A 19908-nucleotide genomic window follows, 5' to 3' on the forward strand; every position below is an offset into this window, starting at 1 on the left:
AATAACCCATGTGAACATTTCTTGATTTAATGTAGATGCACTGCAAAAGCCACCTTTTCGTTTTTGCTATTTTGATGAGATGATATATGCAGCTTCGATTTTCATGTGTTTAGATTTCATGAGGTAGAACCCATCTGCTCGATGCCACAGGCTGCTATCTAATAAATGAACTCTAATGTACTTATTTTTAAGTCATGGTTCTTCTCACTTCCTCCACATTTTACTACACAGAATTTAATCAGCTCCTAAGAATCAGTATATTATTTATGGAGCTCCACTACAAAGCTACACAGTAATAAAGTTACAGCAAAGGCTAATCTGCAGTTTTATGAGCTAGACCTTTCAGGATGGAAACCTGGGCAAATACTTAAACGTATTTGGTTTCAAACTGATTAAATTTCTTGCATCCCTGAAGCCAACCAAAATAACTGAGCTTTGTACAAAAATAACACTGTAACAAATTCCACTGCTTTATCCGCCTCAGTAAATTAACCGACAAGAGGTTAAATGTGAAACAATAAAATGCTTTACAACCAGTATGCAATGAACAAATCACCTTGGCTATATTATGATATACACAAGACCCAATTGCACTGCCATTTTAATGTTAGTAGTTTAGGCAATACATTTATGCAAAAGTGCCTGCCTAATATAATTCCTGTTCTGATAAAGGGTCTTGACTGATAAATTAACTCTATGTTACTCTCAACAGTTGCTAACAGACCTGCTGAATGTTTCCAGCATTTTCTATTTTTATTTCAGATCACCAACATTTGCAATATTTTGCATTTGGTTTGATTTATTATGCAACTTAATTATTTAAATTACTCTGAAATTCACTGAAACCAAATTTTTCTTTATTCATTAATGGTATGTCGATGTTACTGGTTGGGCCCACATCTATTGTAGATGCGAATTGGCCTTGAGAATGGAGTGGTGACCTGACTTTGTTGAACTATTGAAGTCTTTGGATTGTATATACATCCACAATGCCAATGGGAAGGCAGTTCCAGGATTTTGACCAAGCGACAATGGAGGTCTGCAAAATAGTGCCTTGGATTGAATAGTTCAGGATTGTTTGGATGGTAGCTTGCAAAGGGTACAAAACTCTTCTCCTGGAATGATTCTTTAGAATCTTACCTGGTTACATTTCTCAAGTCTGGAGAAAGACTCAAATCTACAGCCTCCTGTGCTACTGAATTCCACTAGCACATTTGTAAGTACAAATGTCTAAATTGCAAATTTTTCGAGTCAGCAGCAATTCCAGCTTTATATGCATCTATTCTGAAATATGTTTTTTTTAACCCCAGAGTTTCAGTTTAAACTTACATGACATAAGATCTAAACATTCAGAATGCCCAAAGATCATTAAGCAGGTATGTTTTACTCCATTGTCATCAGGTTAATACAAATATGAGAAGGAAATTAAGATTAAACAAGGATGTAGTCACATGAAAAAAAAATTGTGGTTTACATTGATTTAAAGACTCCTCTGTCTTTCTGTTCCTTCTACCTCCAGAGACACCTTCCTTTCCAGAGGGATTTCTGTTTGACAGTTCCAGCTTCCCTCCCTCACCATTACTACCTGCAATTGGAACTTCCATTATACAGTTCTCTGTTCAAAACCACCATCTGGCAACAACACATAGCACACAGTGACCATTTGGTCAGCAGTTGCGTGACTAGCAGGTCATGTGTCATGATGTCTACACCATTCAAGGCCACATTAGAGACTTTGAAATTTCTGCTAAAATGAAGAGGAGCCCTGACAATGAAAAATAGACATTAATAGACAATTGGGACATACCTATGTTTTGACTAGTTTATACTCATAACGTCTGGCTGTTGCTGGTGGGGCCAGCAATTATTATCCATTCCTAGGGCCCTTGAGAAGGTGGTGGTTAGCAGTCTTTTTGAACCACTGTAGTCCCTGTGCTGTCGGTATACTCACAATGCCACTACAGACCAAAGTCCAGGATTTTAACCCCAATGATATGAAAGGAACAACAACATATTTCCAAGTCAGGCTTGGAGGGGAACTTGCAATGGTTCTTCTTCCACATGTATCTGCTGCCTTTGTCCTTCCAGGTGGAAGTGGTCATGTGTTTGGAAAGGTGCTGTCTAAGGAGCATTATTAATTTCTGCAATATTGTAAAATGTAGGTGTTAGACATTGCTGCTACAGAGTATCAATGGAGGGGGTAAATATTTGCAAATATGGTGTCAATCAAGTGGGCTGCTTTGTCCTGGATGGTGTCAGGCTTCTTAGTGTTTTTGGAGCTGCACTCATTCAGGCAAGTGGAGTATGCTCCATCCAACTCTTGTACTTTGTAGATGGTGGACAGGTTTTGGAAAGTCAGGAGATGGATTATTTGTTGCATGATTTCTAGCCTCTGGCCTACCCTCATAGTCATAGTAGCTATATGACTAGTCCAGTTCAGTTTCTGAACAATGGTAATCTCCAAGATGTTAGGAGTGGGAAATTCAGAGATGGTAATACCATTGAATATCAAGGGGCAATGGTTAGATTCTCTTGTGGAAATGGTCATTGCCTGGCACTTGTGCACATGAATGTTACATGCCACTTATCAACTCAAACCTGGATATTGTTGAGGTCTTGCTGGATTTGGACATGGACTGCTTCAGTGATTGAGGAGGTATTAATGGTATTGAATATTATGCAATCATCTGAGACATCCCAACTTCTGACTTTTCTGATGGAGGGAAGATAAATGATAAAGCAACTGAAGATATTTGGGCCTAAAGAATTTCCACAGTGATCTCCTGGAGTTAAGATGACTGACTGTGTCCAATTACAAATATCTTCCTTTGTGCCAGGTATTACTTTAACCAATGGAGATTTTCCCCCCAATTCCAATTGACTCTAGTTTAGATAGCGCTCCTTCATGCCACACCTGGGCAAATGTGGCCGTGATGTCAAAGGCAGTCACTCTCACCCACCTTATGGATGGTTATTAACTTCGATGGTCCATTAAATTATCTAATCAGATTTGCAGCATTTATGGATAGGATCCATAGAAATTTCTTTTAAAAATGAGGCATATGTTCTTGAAAATGCTAGCAGCCTGACTCTGCCAAGCAAGTTAAATCTCACAGCTGCAAAAATATTAAATTCTACCAGGCATTAAATATCCAGATAATGATGAGTAATCCTGCTAGATCAGAAACTCAGGCCCTGTGAAAAGTCAATTATGGACACTCAATTGCATCTTAGCTGCTTTATGCAAGGTTGCCCAATTAACCGTCACTATTGTCACCTTTCCTGTGAACTCATAACTAACAGTGAGCTAAGAGTTTGGAGTGTACTGGTGCATCACATGAAAAGTCCATCTCTTCGTCATTAATTTAGAATGAAAAATTTCTTAGAATTTCACAATATGTGACTTTTAGAAAATAGATAGTATAAGACAAGCAAAATACTTTTCAGAACAGATTGTTCATTTCATTTATTGAGATAAGAAAAATATTTGCACATAGCTGGTCATTATAACATGGAGGGAGTAAAATTCCATGCTGACAGCAGTTTAAAATTGTTGACTTCAACTGAAAACAAAATTGATTGCAGCGTAAAATAGGCTGTTGATTTACTGTCAGCCAGCTTTGTTCCACTGATGTGAACCAAAATCATCTTCAAAATGCTGTCCACAAGTAACTTTTGATGCTGAGACATTCACATATTTTTAAATTGAAGTTAATATATATTTGGAATGGAGGCATTGGAAGATGCAGAAAAACTAGGAAACAGGATCAAAACACCAGTTGAGGAGCTGGTATAATCATAATGGGTTGAAAGGCTTTCCTCTCTGCAGGAATTTCCTTGAGAAGCAAATTAAACAAGGAAAAAAGAAACACAATACACATTTGAAAGTTGCAGAAGGGGCAAATGGAAAACAATGAAAGTGATTTATGATTTATTTTAAAATAATGAGAGAGATGGTGCTAAGCAAGTAGAAAATGTTGTGGGTTGGAAAGACTGCAGATCCAGATGGGTCTTAGAAGAGGTTGCTAATGAGGTACAAGATGAGTTGGTGTTATTTTTCCAAAGTTTTCTAGATTGAGGATAAGTTCCTGTGAGTTGGAAACCAGAAAATGAACCCATCTATTCACAAGGGATGGAGGGAGGAAAAAGGAAGCTATCAACCTGTAAGTTTGACATCTGTTGTGGGAAAGATGTTAGAATAGATTAGAGAGATTACAGATGTACCTTTAAGAAAAAAAAAGTAATTTGAAAGAGGTAACAATTTCATTTAAGAAAAATTTAATTGATTCATTGGAGTTCTTTGAAGGAGCAATATGCCCTATGAATAAAGGGGCACCTGTGGACATACTATTCTTGGATTCCAGAAGCATGTACTAAAGGGTTACACAGAAGGGTAACTATGGAATGTAAAAGTTCATAGTATAGCAGTTAACATATTAACATGGATAAAAGATTGGCTGGCTGGGTGGCAGAAGACAGAGAGTATGCATTAATGAGTCTTTGATTGACCCAAATAGGTCTTTGATTGGAACAGTTCTGAGGAAAGGTCACTCGACCTGAAATGTCAATTCCAATATCTCTCCACAGATGCTGTCAAACCTGCTGAGTTTTTCGAGCAATTTCTGTTTTTGTTTCGATTTACAGCATTTGCAGTTCATTTGGTTTTTCTTTGATTGGCAGGGTGTGGTGAGTGAAGTCCCACAGGGATCTGTACTTATGCTTCAACATTTCACAATTTACAGCAATGAGAGAGTGAAGGCAGGGTAGACACATGGGTGGGAAGAGGAAAGGAAGAGGACAAAAGGAAGCTGCAGGCTGATATGGATAGGTTGAGTAGTTGGGGGAAAAAAACCTGACAGAAGCAGTTTAATGTGGTAAAATGGGAAATTATGAAAGAATGAAAAAAAAAGCAGGGTATTGCTTAAACAAGAATGAGCGCAGAATTCTGAAGTACAGAGGTATGTAGGTGTTCTGATGCATAAGTCACAAAATGTTAGTTTGCAGGTAATCAAAATGGCTGGTCAAAGGTTATCTTTTATCATAAGAGTAGTTGAACATAAAACTGGGAATGTTATTCTCCACTTCTACAGGGCATTGTGAGACCACACCCCAAACACAGTGTGCAGTTTTTAGTATCTTTATTTAAGGAATCTTATTTATGGAACAACGTGAATGCATCAGAGGTAGCTCAAAGGAGATTTACTGGTTTGAAACCTGAAATGAATGTGTTGGCTTAGAGTCTTAGAGAGTCATAGAAATGTATAGCACGGAAAAAGATTCTTCCATCCAACTTGTCCATGGCGATGTGTTGGAGGCTGACAGAGGTTTATAAAATTATGAGGAGCATGAATAGGGTAAATAGACAAGCTCTTTTCCCTCGGGTTGGGGAGTCCAGAGCTAGAGGACATAGGTTTAGGGTGAGAGGGAAAAAAAATTAAAAGGGACCTAAGGGGCAACTTTTTCACCCAGAGGGTGGTTATGTATATGGAATGAGCTGCCAGCGGAAGTGGTGGAAGCTGGTACAATTACAACATTTAAAAGGCATGTGGACGGGTATATGGATAGGAAGGGATATCTTTTGAGGATAGTTTTGGACTTGTTTCCACTGGAGGTTAAAAGAGTGAGGGTGACATTGATTGACATTTGTAAAGATCTTGAATGGTCTTTACAAGATGGGTGTGGAAAGAATGATTCTACATGTGGGTCAATACAGAAGTAGGGGTCTCTATTTTAAAATGAGATTTGTTCTTTTAGGACAGAGATGATGAGAACTTTCTTTTCTCTCAGAAGGTTGTGTGACTTTGGAATTCTCAGTCTCAGAAGGTGATGGAGGCAGGATCATTGATTTTTTTAGGGAATCAATGGTTATCATAAAATGGGAATGTGGAAGTTAATGCTCAAATAGATCAGCAGGCCCAGGGAGCTGTATGCTCTACCTCTGTTTCTATTTCCTATGTTTGTCTGATTCTATTTGTTAATTTAAAGACTAACCCCATCTCAAAATTAATTGATGTTTTTGTTACCCAGTGAAATTAGAACATAGTTTCTGGGTGATTTGGAGATTTACAGAGTTTACTGCATAACCCAACATGGGATAGAAATTATGCATCTTTGCATCCATTTTCCAAGTGAAAAAAGACAGCAATAACAATGTCCAACTCAGCAGCCGAGGACACCTATAAACAACATACAGCTCCATGCTGGATTTCCACAATTTGTAACAATCCCAATGAGGGGGTTGCTTCAATGTCACTCAAGTAATTGGGTTACCCTGAGTGCAACATGTCTTGCATTCACAGGGAATTATTTATACTCGTATTAGACAAATAATGTTCTTACAGAAATTTTGCATCTATTTTGTTACCAATATGTACACTTACAAAAGCACAATAATTTTACAGTTACAGTATGTGTAGTGGGGTGAATTTTCATTAATAGACCGATAGGAGAGGACCCTGCATTGGCTACATTCTTGAAACCACAAAGTACATTCCTGCCACGTATAGCTCTTTGCTGGGAGTGTCAACAACGAAGATGTAATATTCCAAATTGTGTAATATCCCAACTTGTGTAATATCCAAGACTTGTGTACAAAATAGGTCTGGTAGTTCAACATTCAAATTTATTTGAAATATTTTCTTGCCTGTTAACACTTAAATTCCATTGGCTCTGGATTTCTGGTCAAGGTATTGTCCAAATTTACCTTAAAATACACATATAATAAACAACATCAAGATTGGGAACAAAGCTAGGTTCTGTTTAATTAGATCTGTTCTCTGAATAATTGACTCAGTTCATTTTTACCTTTACTGCTGTCCAGTACCTGCATCAGAATTTCAAACTTGTCATTAGTATTAGAACCATGACACTCATAACAACCACTTTTTGTAAAGAATCATCAAATAATTTGTAACAGTATAATTATTGTCCTTCCCTCCAAGCATTTACATGTTGAGCATGCCACAAGTTAATGTTGTGAAATAAATGTTAAATACAAATCCTGCACTTTAAGAGCCAGATGTCAGAAACAACTGGACACAAATAGTCTTTTTTCCAATGTCTGCTTGTACAATAAAATGGCTCCAAAATTTATATACAGCGCAAATAAGGTTTGTTTTCTGTAGTAGATTTTTCCACATGTTCATTTCTTGTTGATGTACAAATGTTTCAAGTTGTTTCTTTTGAATTGGGGGAACGCCAACTTTACTAAACAGATGTGATTTGGCAAAATGACCTGGAAACAGATGCTTGAAGATAAATTTGTGTCAAAGCAGGAATAAGTATTCAAGGGGAAGATAAAGAAGAATTAAATTATACATTCACAGAAACAAAAAGGATAGGTTTGTGAATATAGATCCACTTGGATGTAACAGAACATGAGGTGTAGGATAAGGCAATAAGAAAGGCACGTTTATGTCTGAAACTGACAACGGAATGCTATAGAAAGTCTAAATCATAGAATTATTAAGTGATAAGAGAAATATTAGGATAGCAAAGGGAGGGTGTTCAAAATACTGGTAAGCAGAATCAAGGACACATAGCTGTTTTACTAATGCAAAAGAACAAAACAGTAACCAAGAAAATAATTGGGCTGATTAGAGGCCAAAAAGATGACTTGTGTGTGGGAGGTGGAAGAATGTGCTTGTGGTTTTTATTATATACTTTAGTGACTATCTTCAAAAAGAGGAGGTAAAGCAGGCACTGTAGTTAAGATGAAGGAGTGTTAAATACTGACTGGGTCAACATAGTGAAGTAGGAAATGTTAAGGCATATGCCACCTTCAAAAATCTGAAAGGCCAGATGAAATGTATCTCAAAATACATAAAGAGAACATTCAGCCGATTACATCTATGTTAGCTGAACCATCCAGCCTCATTACGTTTTCCAACTCTTTGCCTTTAGCTGTGTAGGTTACAGCACTTCATTTGCCTGTTTAGATATTGTTAAGCAAGGTATTGGAGAACATCTTGGAAATTTTCAGCATTATTTTCCAATTAATAGCTGTAGACATAGCATTGGAGGACTGGAAGACTATCAATACTGCATTAATGTTTTCAAAATAGGGGATAGCCCATATAATTATAGTTCAGTGACCCTAATCTTGGTTGTGAGCAAAGGAAAGAAAATCTGAGGGTAACACAGAAATTGTCATTTAGTGATGCACAGATTAACCAAAGACAGTCAGCACAGATTTGTTAAAGGAAGTGCATGTACTTGGAACTCTGAAGATAGCAAGAATAGATACATATAGTGGTCAAGAAGGTATATGGGAACACTTTACTTTCTTACCAAAAGCATTGAATATGAGAGCAAGGAGGTTTTGGTTGAACTGTATAAAAATATACTTAGATCACTACTGTGGCTCTGCCTATAACTCTGGTCACCACATTACAAGAAAGATATTATCACATTAGAGAGGATACAGAGGAAATGTTTGAGTATGTAGGCTGGAGTAGAGATGTTTAGTTATGAAGAGCAATTTGAAAAGCAGGGAAAATTGAAGGCAGTTTCAGTGAAACATATAAACTATTACAGGTCTATAAAGAGTGAATAGACAGGAATGACTTCTTTTAGCAGTGAGGTCAATCAACAGAGAAACGGTATTAAAGAAATCGCTAATACAAATGTAATGGGCTGAATGGTCCCCTTATATGCTTAGATTAGCTATAATTCCATGCAAAATACCCACTTTTCTCATCCCTGCTATGATATTTACAACAATCCATCTCATGCACACTTAGAACCTACTGCTTCAAACTTGCATTTTTAAGACGCCAAAGATTAGGTCAGTTGATTTTTCTCTCTCTTATCCTTAAAATTGCCTCTGGTAATCTTTTTTCAGCATCTATTTAACTTCTACTCCATCTCTCTCTGCTCACTTTTCTGGTCATGTCTCTGTTACTTTGAGTAAATAAGATCCCGCCATCAGTAGCTCACCATAGGTACATTATTAAATCAGTTCTCTGACAACAATGAGCATTGCTGAAAGATATTAAAATTTGTATTCAATATTGGGCTAGACCTTTTTTTGATAACAGCAGATTAAAAGAAGGTGTTGCACTTCATATCCAGTGCAAACCAATCTGGTCTCCAAGGTGAATTAGCCAAGTCTCATTTAAATGCAGCAACTCAATCAGTTGAAGCAAAGAGATTAAATTTGTCTTCTGAACCTTTGTCTAAGGAACGATATCGGACCAAATAACACTAGAGCTCAGAATCCTAAAGCTTGATGCTACAAGTGAATAATCCATTCGTTTACCCATTTCAGACAGATCTATGTGAAAAAAATACAAACATCGCACTTATCTATAAGGATCAAAGTCAAACCGGTGTCACTCCTTCATACTGAATGAATCAAATATTAGAAGTCATAGTGACAAACACTGGCCCAGAGTTTTTGCATGGTTGTATAGTTTAATTTGGCACATTTAGCATGAAATTCAATAACAATTTGGAATTTGTGTTGCAAATTGCCTCAAAGTTACCTCAGTCACATTTTGAGTTTTTGTAATCACTCAGGCTAGTTTAAAAAAAACGCACAAGCCAAGAGTCATATGTCCCCACAAGACAGACCTGCTGCTGAATTGAATTAATTTCTATTGAGAGCTTATATTAATTATGCTCATTCAAGAAGGCTCCATAAAATTAATTTGGCTGTTTTAAACACAAAGCCAAAAAAATGTAAAAAAAATGTGCATATTCAATGTATTACTTTCTTGTTCATAATGAATTTTTTTACCCCAGTCTAACTGGTAAATGACTCTGTTTATGATAAGAACTTTAAATTAGGGGCTGGATTTTACAGACCTCTCCAGTGACAGATTGGCAGATGGGGAGATGTACCAAGACATTGGGTACTGTGCTGGGGCACCATTATCAGCATGCATCTGCTTGCCCTTGCTACAAATATACCAGTGATGGAAATGGCATTGGGTGATCCTGCCTGTATGAGGGTCAGAAATAGCTAATTTATGGCTGCTTAGTTGCCTCCACCAGCCATTACTGGGATTTAGCCCATGGATGGAGTGGCCATGCCAAGCCTGTAACTCAGCAGTGTTTAATTCAAAGGTCAGCCGAGTTAAGGTGTGGGGCTATACTTCCTTTATGATCCATCCATATCCTTTGGATGTAACCCCCAAAAGTTTTCAACAGCCACGTTGTTCCTATCTCCATCCTGTCCACTCCAGTGCACCAACCTCAACACTGGTTCCGTCTACCCAACCTCAGCAAAATGCTAGACTTAACTCAAAGCCCAGCTCCATCACTGAGCTCGCTCATTGGGACTGACTGCAGTCCCAGAATTGGCCACTAGTCTTGGTGACACTACTGGGACCAGAGAGCTAGCAGCCATTTGATGAGCCAGCAGCCCTCAGAGGTAGAATATCCACCTTAGCTGAAGACAGAAAGTCTTCTGTTAATGCAGACTGAGCCAGCCAAATGGAGGTGGGCTGGTCCTTGACTTTCACAGGAGGATGGAGCTTACTTCAGGTTACGTACAGGTGGCAGATTTGCAAAGTGACCAAAAAGTGATACACCCATTTCTCAAAACACCTTTAAGTATGACAAAGGACTTACTTTTAAAGCAATATATATGTTTGTGCTGATTTATAGCATATTTAGCATTTGACATTGTGCCTGCTTTAGGTGGAGACATGAGAATTAAAATAAATTGCAACAACAAAAGCAATATTGGATGGAATTTGCACCTGGATGACTGATTCTATCCAAAACAAGAATGCTTCCCGACAGCCACTTCTGCTTGCTTTCTAAGACTTTTGCATTGACCCCAGTGACGTGCTTTCCAAAAGCAGATCAAATTTCCCATGGTTTTAGCGGCCGGCACAGTGGTTCAGTGGTTAGCACTGCTGCCTCACAGCGCCAGAGATTCAGGTTTAATTCCACCCTCAGGTGACCACCTGTGTGGAGTTTACATGTTCTCCCTTTGTCTGCATTGGTTTCCACTGTGTGCTCAGGTTTCTTCCCACAGTACAAAGATATGCAATTTAGGCAGATTGGTCATGCTAAATTGCCTGTGGTGTTCAGGACTATGTTGGCTAGGTAGATTAGCCATAGGAAATACTGGGGTTGGGGGTGGATCTGGCTGGGATGCTGTTTGGTATGAACCCATTTGGCCAAATGGCCTGGTTCCACACTGAGAGGATTCTATGAACTTCAATCTGTCATATAAATTTCTCACACAAAGCCTTCAAGGTGAGCAGAGTGGAAAACTCTCTTAATGTGTAATTTTAATGCAGCTTATCACATTTCCAAATTTTTGATACCTGTTTACAATTTCAGATGGAAGAATAATAACTTGCATTTTACAGTCTTATTTGCACTGAGATGCAAACAAATTAGCCCAACAAGTCCACACCAACCCTGTGAAGAGCAACCCACCCAGATCCATTCCCCTACATTTACCCCGGCTAATTCACCTAACACTAGGGGCAATTTAGCATGGCCAATTCACCTGACCTGCACATCTTTGGACTGTGGGAGGAAACCCACACAAATACGGGGAGAAAGTGCAAAATCCACACAGACAGTTGGCCGAGGCAGGAATTGAATCTGGGACCCTGTGAGGCAGCAGAACTAACCACTATGTCGCCTAGACTTTCTGGCTCTTAAATTCACAGAATAGCACATCTGGAGATGCAGACTAAGATTACGCTTGGTAGGAGCTTTAAAATAAGGGGTTTTGTGGGAAATACCTATCCACATGTTTGTTGCGTGTTAATGACTCTGGAGGGACATTTTTTGGTTTGCAACTTTTATGGTCCAAAATAAATATAACATTTAAAAGCCATTTGGATAAGTACATAAACAAGAAACGCTTGGAGGGCTATGGGCCAAATGCTGACAAGTGGGACGAGTTTGGTGTGGGGCATGGTCAGTGTGGAATGATTGAACTGAAGTGTCCATGCTGTATGACTGCATGATTCCAGATGTAGGCCTTGTGATAAATTTCTTCTTTAACTCTCCTCCGAAAAAATCAGGAAATAAGGGAAGTACAATCAGTTTTTACTGCATTTTTCTAAGTCTCAGAGCATCCAGAGCATTGCACAACTAATTGTTTCATTCTCAACTGTCCTTCAAATACAGAGTCAGTTTGCACGCAGGATACCCCTGCTCATCTGCGAAATGGTACCACAGAAAGATTGTTCCTTCAGCTGTGCAGCAGTCTTTCAATGCTGCACCAGATTGTGTCAGGCTGGATTTTGTCTCTCAAATTGCAACTGGGACTTATATATACAACTTTCTGAGATCTACTACTGAGCCATGACTGTCTCGTAAGTAGTCTGAATTCGAGACTGCATATATAATTTCTTGGGGGTCTTCTCCATGATACAACCTCCTGGGACATCAAGCACAATGGTCAGTGTCTGAAAATATGGGTTATCTCTACATTAGGTATTCTTGGTTACTGAGCCTTCATGGGACTTGGTGTAAGTTAAGAAACCAGTACATTGAGTGAAATAAAATTTACAGGTGCAACAGGGCATTAAAAATTCAGTAGAAAATGTTGAAGAGATTTTTTTTGACATATTGGAGTACTGGAGATAAGTCTCTGAAATTTGTACAATGCTCTCCCCAGTGGCCACTCACCTTTCTTCCTAACTAGTCAATTAGAAAATCTCCAGCCATGGAGCACTGGAATAGATCAAGCCTTTGGTTTCCTTTTCATTTCCCACAGAATTGCGTGGGGCACCTTTTCAGTTAATACTTTCTTACGTTGGTAGAAATCTTGAAAAAAATAAGCTGCCAGATTTATGTTCAAGGAACAGACCATGATCACCCCAGGGTGGAAGAAAACCTGATAATCTGTGTACATGCTGAAACTAAGTTATCGAGTAAATTGAAATTGAGTTGGTTTATTTTGTGCCAAAGTCAAGCAGAACTGCAAGTGGAGCTTAATAATTTTCATGCAGAATATCATCTGGCAGTGCTGTAGCTATGCAGACAGTTCTACTCGGTCCTGTTCGTCAAGTCAATGTCGAATGCAATTGGTGCTGACAACAGAAGAAAACTAATTGGAAAGAGACAGCAAGGTGACATTGTGTAGGGCATAGGAAAGGTTCATATAGCATGCTCTTCGAGGTCACGTTTCTGGAAAGCTTCCCATGTAGGATTTGCAGGCTTCACAGCATTATCTATCGTATGTTGAGGTGAAGGAAATGTCTCATATGCACGTTGATTTAATGATACAGCATCTGCAAATGACTGTTGTCAATCAAACAGTAACATCATTTGAAGGCAACAATATCCGGGGTCCTGTTATATTTTTGGAAGGGTTTTTTGAAGGCTTTCGTGAGCAATGATGCACATGTCACTGAATGTAAAGTAGCAGCTCATTTGATCGAAGTGTTCCTGATGCAAAGTCCTTTGAGAATGGCAAACAAAATCTCTTATTCCAACACATAAATTCTTTTCCAGCATCTAGAGAACCAAGGTTAGATCATTAGCCTGGGCAGAATGATACATTATATTGAACAATCTCCTGACAGTATTAATGGAGTGCCCAACCTGAATAAAGCTGTTTGATCTGCTTGATTATTTTAGGAAGAGTCTCCAGGTGCATATCAAGCAAGTACCAATGGAAAAATGTGATGATAATTTAAAAGCATAGTCAGTCAATACTTAGGAGCATTGCTTGTGATCTTTCCCTTTCTTGGGAATAAGAGCTATTGATATCTGTTTTCCAAGAGACTACGATAGCTTTAGTTTTAATTAGATACTCAACTCGGTTCACCAGCACAGAGCCACCTCTGATAGAAGCTTTTATATAAAACTCCTCATGATATTTAAAGTAGTAAACTGCCTCTGCCATCACTTTTGCAGAATTTCAAAACAAAAGCAACTGATTTCTTGACTACGAAATAAGTGGGATAATTTTCTTCTACATTAACTGATAGCCAGCAAAGGCCAAATAATCAAGACTTTAATTGTGACAAACTTTCTGCTCTATTGGCCTTTCCTATAACAACTCAACGCCAGGTTGGTTGGAGAAAATTACCTTCTTGATGTCATCAGAATCAGCAATCTGTAAACCTGCTGGGTTTACTTCTGTGCTTGCAATGTCTCAACAATGAACATTTTAGCTGCCTGCTCTCTGTTATCAAACAGACAAAGATGTTGAACACAATCATAATCCAGATCAGTCTACAATCTTCATACCCTATCTTCTGGTGATCTTCAGTAATTTAGTGTTCTGCATTTCATTACTCAAATTTGTTTTATAGGAATTTTTCCTCCCTCTCTTGACACCACAGGGTATCAAATAACTCTGATGAAAAACGTCTTTGTTTACGATGTGATTTATTATTTTCATAATGCATGAAGATTGCCATCTTTATTATCTTTTGAATTAAACAAAGCCAGTAACCTAAAAGTTGATCACGTCTGAAAATGGTCACATAGTGGACTGGGTTTATCATTCACATGGCTGTTTTCTTGGTCCCAGTCAGCATATGAAATTGGTGTGTATACCTTTTTATCTTGAAACAGACCTACAATTTTTGATATCTTGCAGATCTATGAGAAGATTATATTCATGGATGAATGAATATGTCATATATGGATATGTCAGAAAATGTCATAGCAGAAATGTAACTTCTATAGAGGTTGAAAACAAAGGAAGGGGTAAAAGCAATAGCAAATGAAGAAGGACAGTAGGTAACAGAGATACCAACAAAATAAAAAAAAGAAATATATGCAGGAAAGATGTAGCAAAATAAAGACATTTGAAGGTGAAAAATGGAACGTTTGGAGGCGAATAAACTGGAAAGTGTACAAGTTTCATGATCTGCATAATTCCAAGTTTATGTTGTCAAATATTTTTTATCCTTTTTTCAATATATATTGGCAGTATTTCAAATATATGAAATTCATTAATATGTGTTGGATATAAAATAATAAGTTCTACATAAACTAATTCTATTCCTTAATATTTAGATATTTAGAAATCAATAAGTGGCTACAGACTTCATAATATTGAAAGTTTGATTAGAATTTCATTTTTTAATAAACTCTCAAGATATTTATTTAAGGTGCCTTATTGTTCATATTGATTCCACAGTAAGTCAAACAACAACTGGTAAACAATGCACATGCCGTAAAATGACAAATTCTTTCTTCAGATTTGGGATAGGTCAGCTTTGCTTAGTAAGACAATAAATATAATGTTCCCAATGCCCTTGAAATGAGTATGAAAGCATCCCACCCAGTACAGCACCATGACTTGAGCTGTAAATATTTTATATGGGCTATAAAACATTCAGTTCAATATACACAGCTCAGGTTTACATTTTATATGGATGCCTTAGTAACAAAGAAATGGTTCACTGGATTCATCATCCAGTAATCCAATTCTCCAGCATCCACTGAAATAAACTGAGCTTTGTGCTAAATATTTATTATCAGCCAGTAGACAGTGGGAATTATAGGGTTAATTTAATTTAATGGAAAAATCCAAATCTCAGCATTTCTATTCCTGGGGATGTAATTAAAGTCCTGGTAGAATGGATAGCCGAGTCTCCATTCAATTTATTGATTAACCATTCTCAGCACTTCATTGCCATCTAAAGCTTAGTAATTGGGAACCATTCTCCATGGTTTCTGAGCACAGACCAGCTTCACAATGATTAAACATCGTCACAACAGATCAGTCAATGTTTAGTGCTGCAGCTAAGGTAGAAGCAAAATAATATATCCATGCATATTATGAAAAACAAATCTCTGAGCAACCTTGCTTTAAGAACTAATCATTTTAGATAAAATAAACATTTTAATTTGGTATTACCTCTGCATTCTTGAAAAGTCATTTTAAGTTTCACTGACATATAATATTTTAATTCAACATTTTAAGCAGTCAAAGCTGAGTTTTTACTTAATACTTGATCAAATATTTTGAGAGATCATCTAAAAGCAAATTTTATTTGAAAATGACACAAATAATGCTATTATTTAAGAAGTAGTCATGAATTTTTAACATCTGCTTTCATGCATCTATATGACATCTATCACACACATACATTATTCTCCTGTACATGGTACATAATGTTCTAGGTTTATGCAAATGATGCATAAAAGGAATAAAGCAACGTTCGAATCACTGTCAATATTATATTTCCATATTGCAATGCAGCAGAAGGTGCTCAATCATACCAGATTATGTGACATTTCTAATTCTTTTATTGCTGATGTGGTAATATTAAAAGTTTTACCTTACACAGAATTGTTTGATTACTCGAACTATGTGTAAACACTGTATTCAGCCCTTTTGGAGATACTAAGTTAGTTTATATCATTTTATAAATAATCACTGGATTTAATGCTCAGTGGTTTTCAGACATATAAAAGGAAACATTGGATACATTACACCCGCTTGACAAGTGTAATAAAGGACAATTTTGAAAACAGATCTCTTGCACACCTTAAATAAATAAAGCATGATCTTAATGCTTGTTTTAGACCCTTCTCCTGAATGACATTATGATGAGAAGAATAGGCTATAGCAACACAGTGATTATCATCAAAATGTCAGGTTTGAATCTAAGATTCAAAAACAATCCTATGAAGACAAGAGGAACAGAGATATTCCCCATTACTCCCGTGTACTTGATACTTCCCCACCCCTCCAATTTAGTATTTCTTTTAAATACAAGATGGAATCAGAGTTACATGATCCACCACAAAACAAACCAATGACCAGGCTTTGTAGCTGTAGTTCACATGACAACATTAGGTGAGAAATATTGGGACAGCAACGTATCATTGTTGATACTTATTGAGTAGCCAAAGATCATTTCAATGAAAAAATGAGGTTGCAGGATGCTCTATACAAAAATTATAATGAGATCTACGTAATCTATTATCCTAAAATGTAAGTATAACTCATCAAAAGGTCAAGTAAAGATTAAATTGTTGCCTTGTTGTAGTGTCAGTGCAGTTCCTTCTTTGAAAGTTAGGGTCAGTATTTCCAACTATTTTCTTTGACTCATAGACTCTGAGACTTTAAAAATAGTTACAGCACAGAATGTGGCCATTCTATCCATTCGGTCTGGCTTTCTGTGAGAACAATTCACCAAGTGCCACTCACTCATTTTTCCCCCTAACCCAAAACATTTTTTGTTTTCATGACAATGGCCTGAATTTGAGGGTGTCAGTTTTGGTGCATTTCAAGAAGGGTTTCTTTCTGTGAGTCCTAGTGAGATTTCTCATACAATTGTTTGATATATCTCTCATTACCTCAGCACCACCACTCTAATGCCACCTCTTGTGTACTATCTTCACTTTGGTCAGGATCTGCTGGGATTTGCTTGTTTTAACACCCAATTACATATCAGGTCAAATACTGCCAGTCAGGAGTCACCCTTCACAGAGCACATATGAGGGGAACCATAAAGAAATGTCTCTCAGAGTACAAATGACACTGCATTGTGTGTAAATGTATTGCTATTTCAAAACCAAGCTACACAAGTTAACCATATATTAGTATCATCTCATCTTAGAACCCCGTGAAAAGGAAGTTGTACTCTTCCCACAATGCCAAGCATAGTCCAACATCTTCTCATTATTCATTGTAGGAGCAGTACATACTAGCTGAAAATGTGTTGCTGGAAAAGCGCAGCAGGTCAGGCAGCATCCAAGGAGCAGGAGAATCGACGTTTCGGGCATGAGCCCTTCTTCAGTACATACTAGAAAGCCTTTATTTAACAAATGCAGAAGTAAAGAAAAAGAAACAAAAGCATAATTTGCCTCTTGTAATACATAAAGAACCTTTTCCTTTGAGCAGCAACAAATTTACAGTCAAATGATCCCAACACTATCACATCACATCTATTAGACCCGGGTGTTGATTTTAACTCCGATCTAGTTGTGCCTGACACTACAATGCTCAAAAATGCTGAAGATGATGTTCCTCCTGCTCAATGTTCTCATCTTCCTCCTCAGAAGACTGTAAACACTTTCTCAGCTATTCAGTATCCTGGAACATCCTCAGTCTGGGATGACAGTGTGCCTTGCTCATTTGGAAGAATTGGCATCAGGAACAATAGATTTTGGGCCTCTTGTACTTTCTATGCATCCTGAGGGGTTCCTCAGTTGGTCTGCTTCAATAGCACGCTGTCCAGCAACTTCAGGAGGTTGCTGTTGGTTGAAGGTTTGTTGGTGCATTTATTTCTCCTTAATCTCTCCATCCCTATGCACTGCAGCAATAGTAACAATAACCCCTGTAGTAGCTGGATCCATTGGCCACTTTCCAATAAACGGTTTGGAGGGAAACAGAACAGGTTCTTAGAAATGTGACCAGTCAGTATTCACACCACTCACAGAAGATGGTTTGGCACAGTATTCCAGAGGGGGACAGGGAGCATTCCAACAACAAGGGCCATAGACTGTCTCAACACGGATCTTTAATATATGTGATCCTATTCTTATGATTCAGACGGAGATTGGAAGTTCTGTATAATTACCGGATTCCTTGCTTCCCCCCACTCTGACATTACTCAAGAAAGGCAGCATTGCACATTAGAGCAAGTTGGTGACCAAGATAAGAAGATATCATTCCCGTGCCCTTATGCAGCCTTTGGTATCTTCAGTTGTTTTTGAAAGTTGTGGCTTATGATCAATCTATAATGACCAATGACATGGTGAAGATTGCTTGTGAGCAGGATTTGTATCCTTAATGGTTGGGCACTGCAAGCATTTCACATGCAGGGTACCATGATTACAGATGATGTCAATCCAAATTGTGGAAGTGTGTGATAAACTCAATTGTCTATGAATGGCCTCATATCAAGTATGAATAGAGGCTGCATGCTCTGACAGAGGAAAAAACTTGTTCTGCTCACTCCGCATGTAATTTCAGCCATTTTGCATTTGGTCTGGAGGATAGCAGGCACCAGAGTTCATACTTGGCAAAGGGAGGTATACGTTCCGCTCTGTAATTAAGAGGCTCCCCGACACCCCAAACTTATAATGGTCCTTTCTTCCTTGCCTTCTGTGTTGAGCCCATCAGTACTAAACTTTCAAACATTTATGTTCAGCTCTTTAAATTATTACTTTGTCTCCCATCATAACCCTGGTGTCATGGTCCTACAGCATAATTATACTAACAATCATGCTGCTCTGCTCCCTCCACCCTCACCAATCCCCCCTCCTTCCATGCCACTCCTCCCCCATTTGAGCATCAAAGTAAGTGCAAACTGAGGAGTGCTCAGAAAGCAAGCAGGGAACCCTAAGATGCAGCCTGGTCCAATCCGTGTGTTTGGCACCAGTCCCTATGTGCACAGTGTTCTCGCAGCAGCATGGCAATGATAGGTGCTGGGTGCTTCAAAGTGCAGCATTGAATGCAGCAAGATATGTTAATTAGGTCTGAGATATGCCATGAAACTGTGGCAAGGCTGGTACATGTCTGATGCCAATGTCCACTGACATGGGGTGTCAGCAGCTGCTGCCCTCTGAAGTGTTTCTTGATATGTTGGTAATGCTGGCAAAGGTGGTGACCCAGAGAAACATGCATTGAGCTGGAATTGCCAAGTAAATGTCTTGATGATCATGCAAGGAATTGTCATCAGCTCATTTCTATTTGACTGGTGGGAGAATAGGGAATGGCATTTCAGCAAGGCAAGATTAGATAATGATCACATAATACATAAAAATGGATGCAAGTAAGCCTTTCACCTCCATCTACTGAGAGTCTTATTTGCAGATTGTACTTTTTTTCTTTGGTGTTGAGAATCTCATTTCTGTTGAATTTACTATAAGATCCCAACTGATTTATCTATGACCATGTCATTAAGGGACTGAAAAGAAATTCCTACTTTTTCCAAAGAAACAATCTAACCACAGGCAAATAAAACTATCGATTTTCAACACATATATCCACTAAATTAAACTTCCCATTCT

Source organism: Hemiscyllium ocellatum, chromosome 25 (assembly GCF_020745735.1).
Source record: "Hemiscyllium ocellatum isolate sHemOce1 chromosome 25, sHemOce1.pat.X.cur, whole genome shotgun sequence".
NCBI lineage: Eukaryota > Metazoa > Chordata > Chondrichthyes > Orectolobiformes > Hemiscylliidae > Hemiscyllium > Hemiscyllium ocellatum.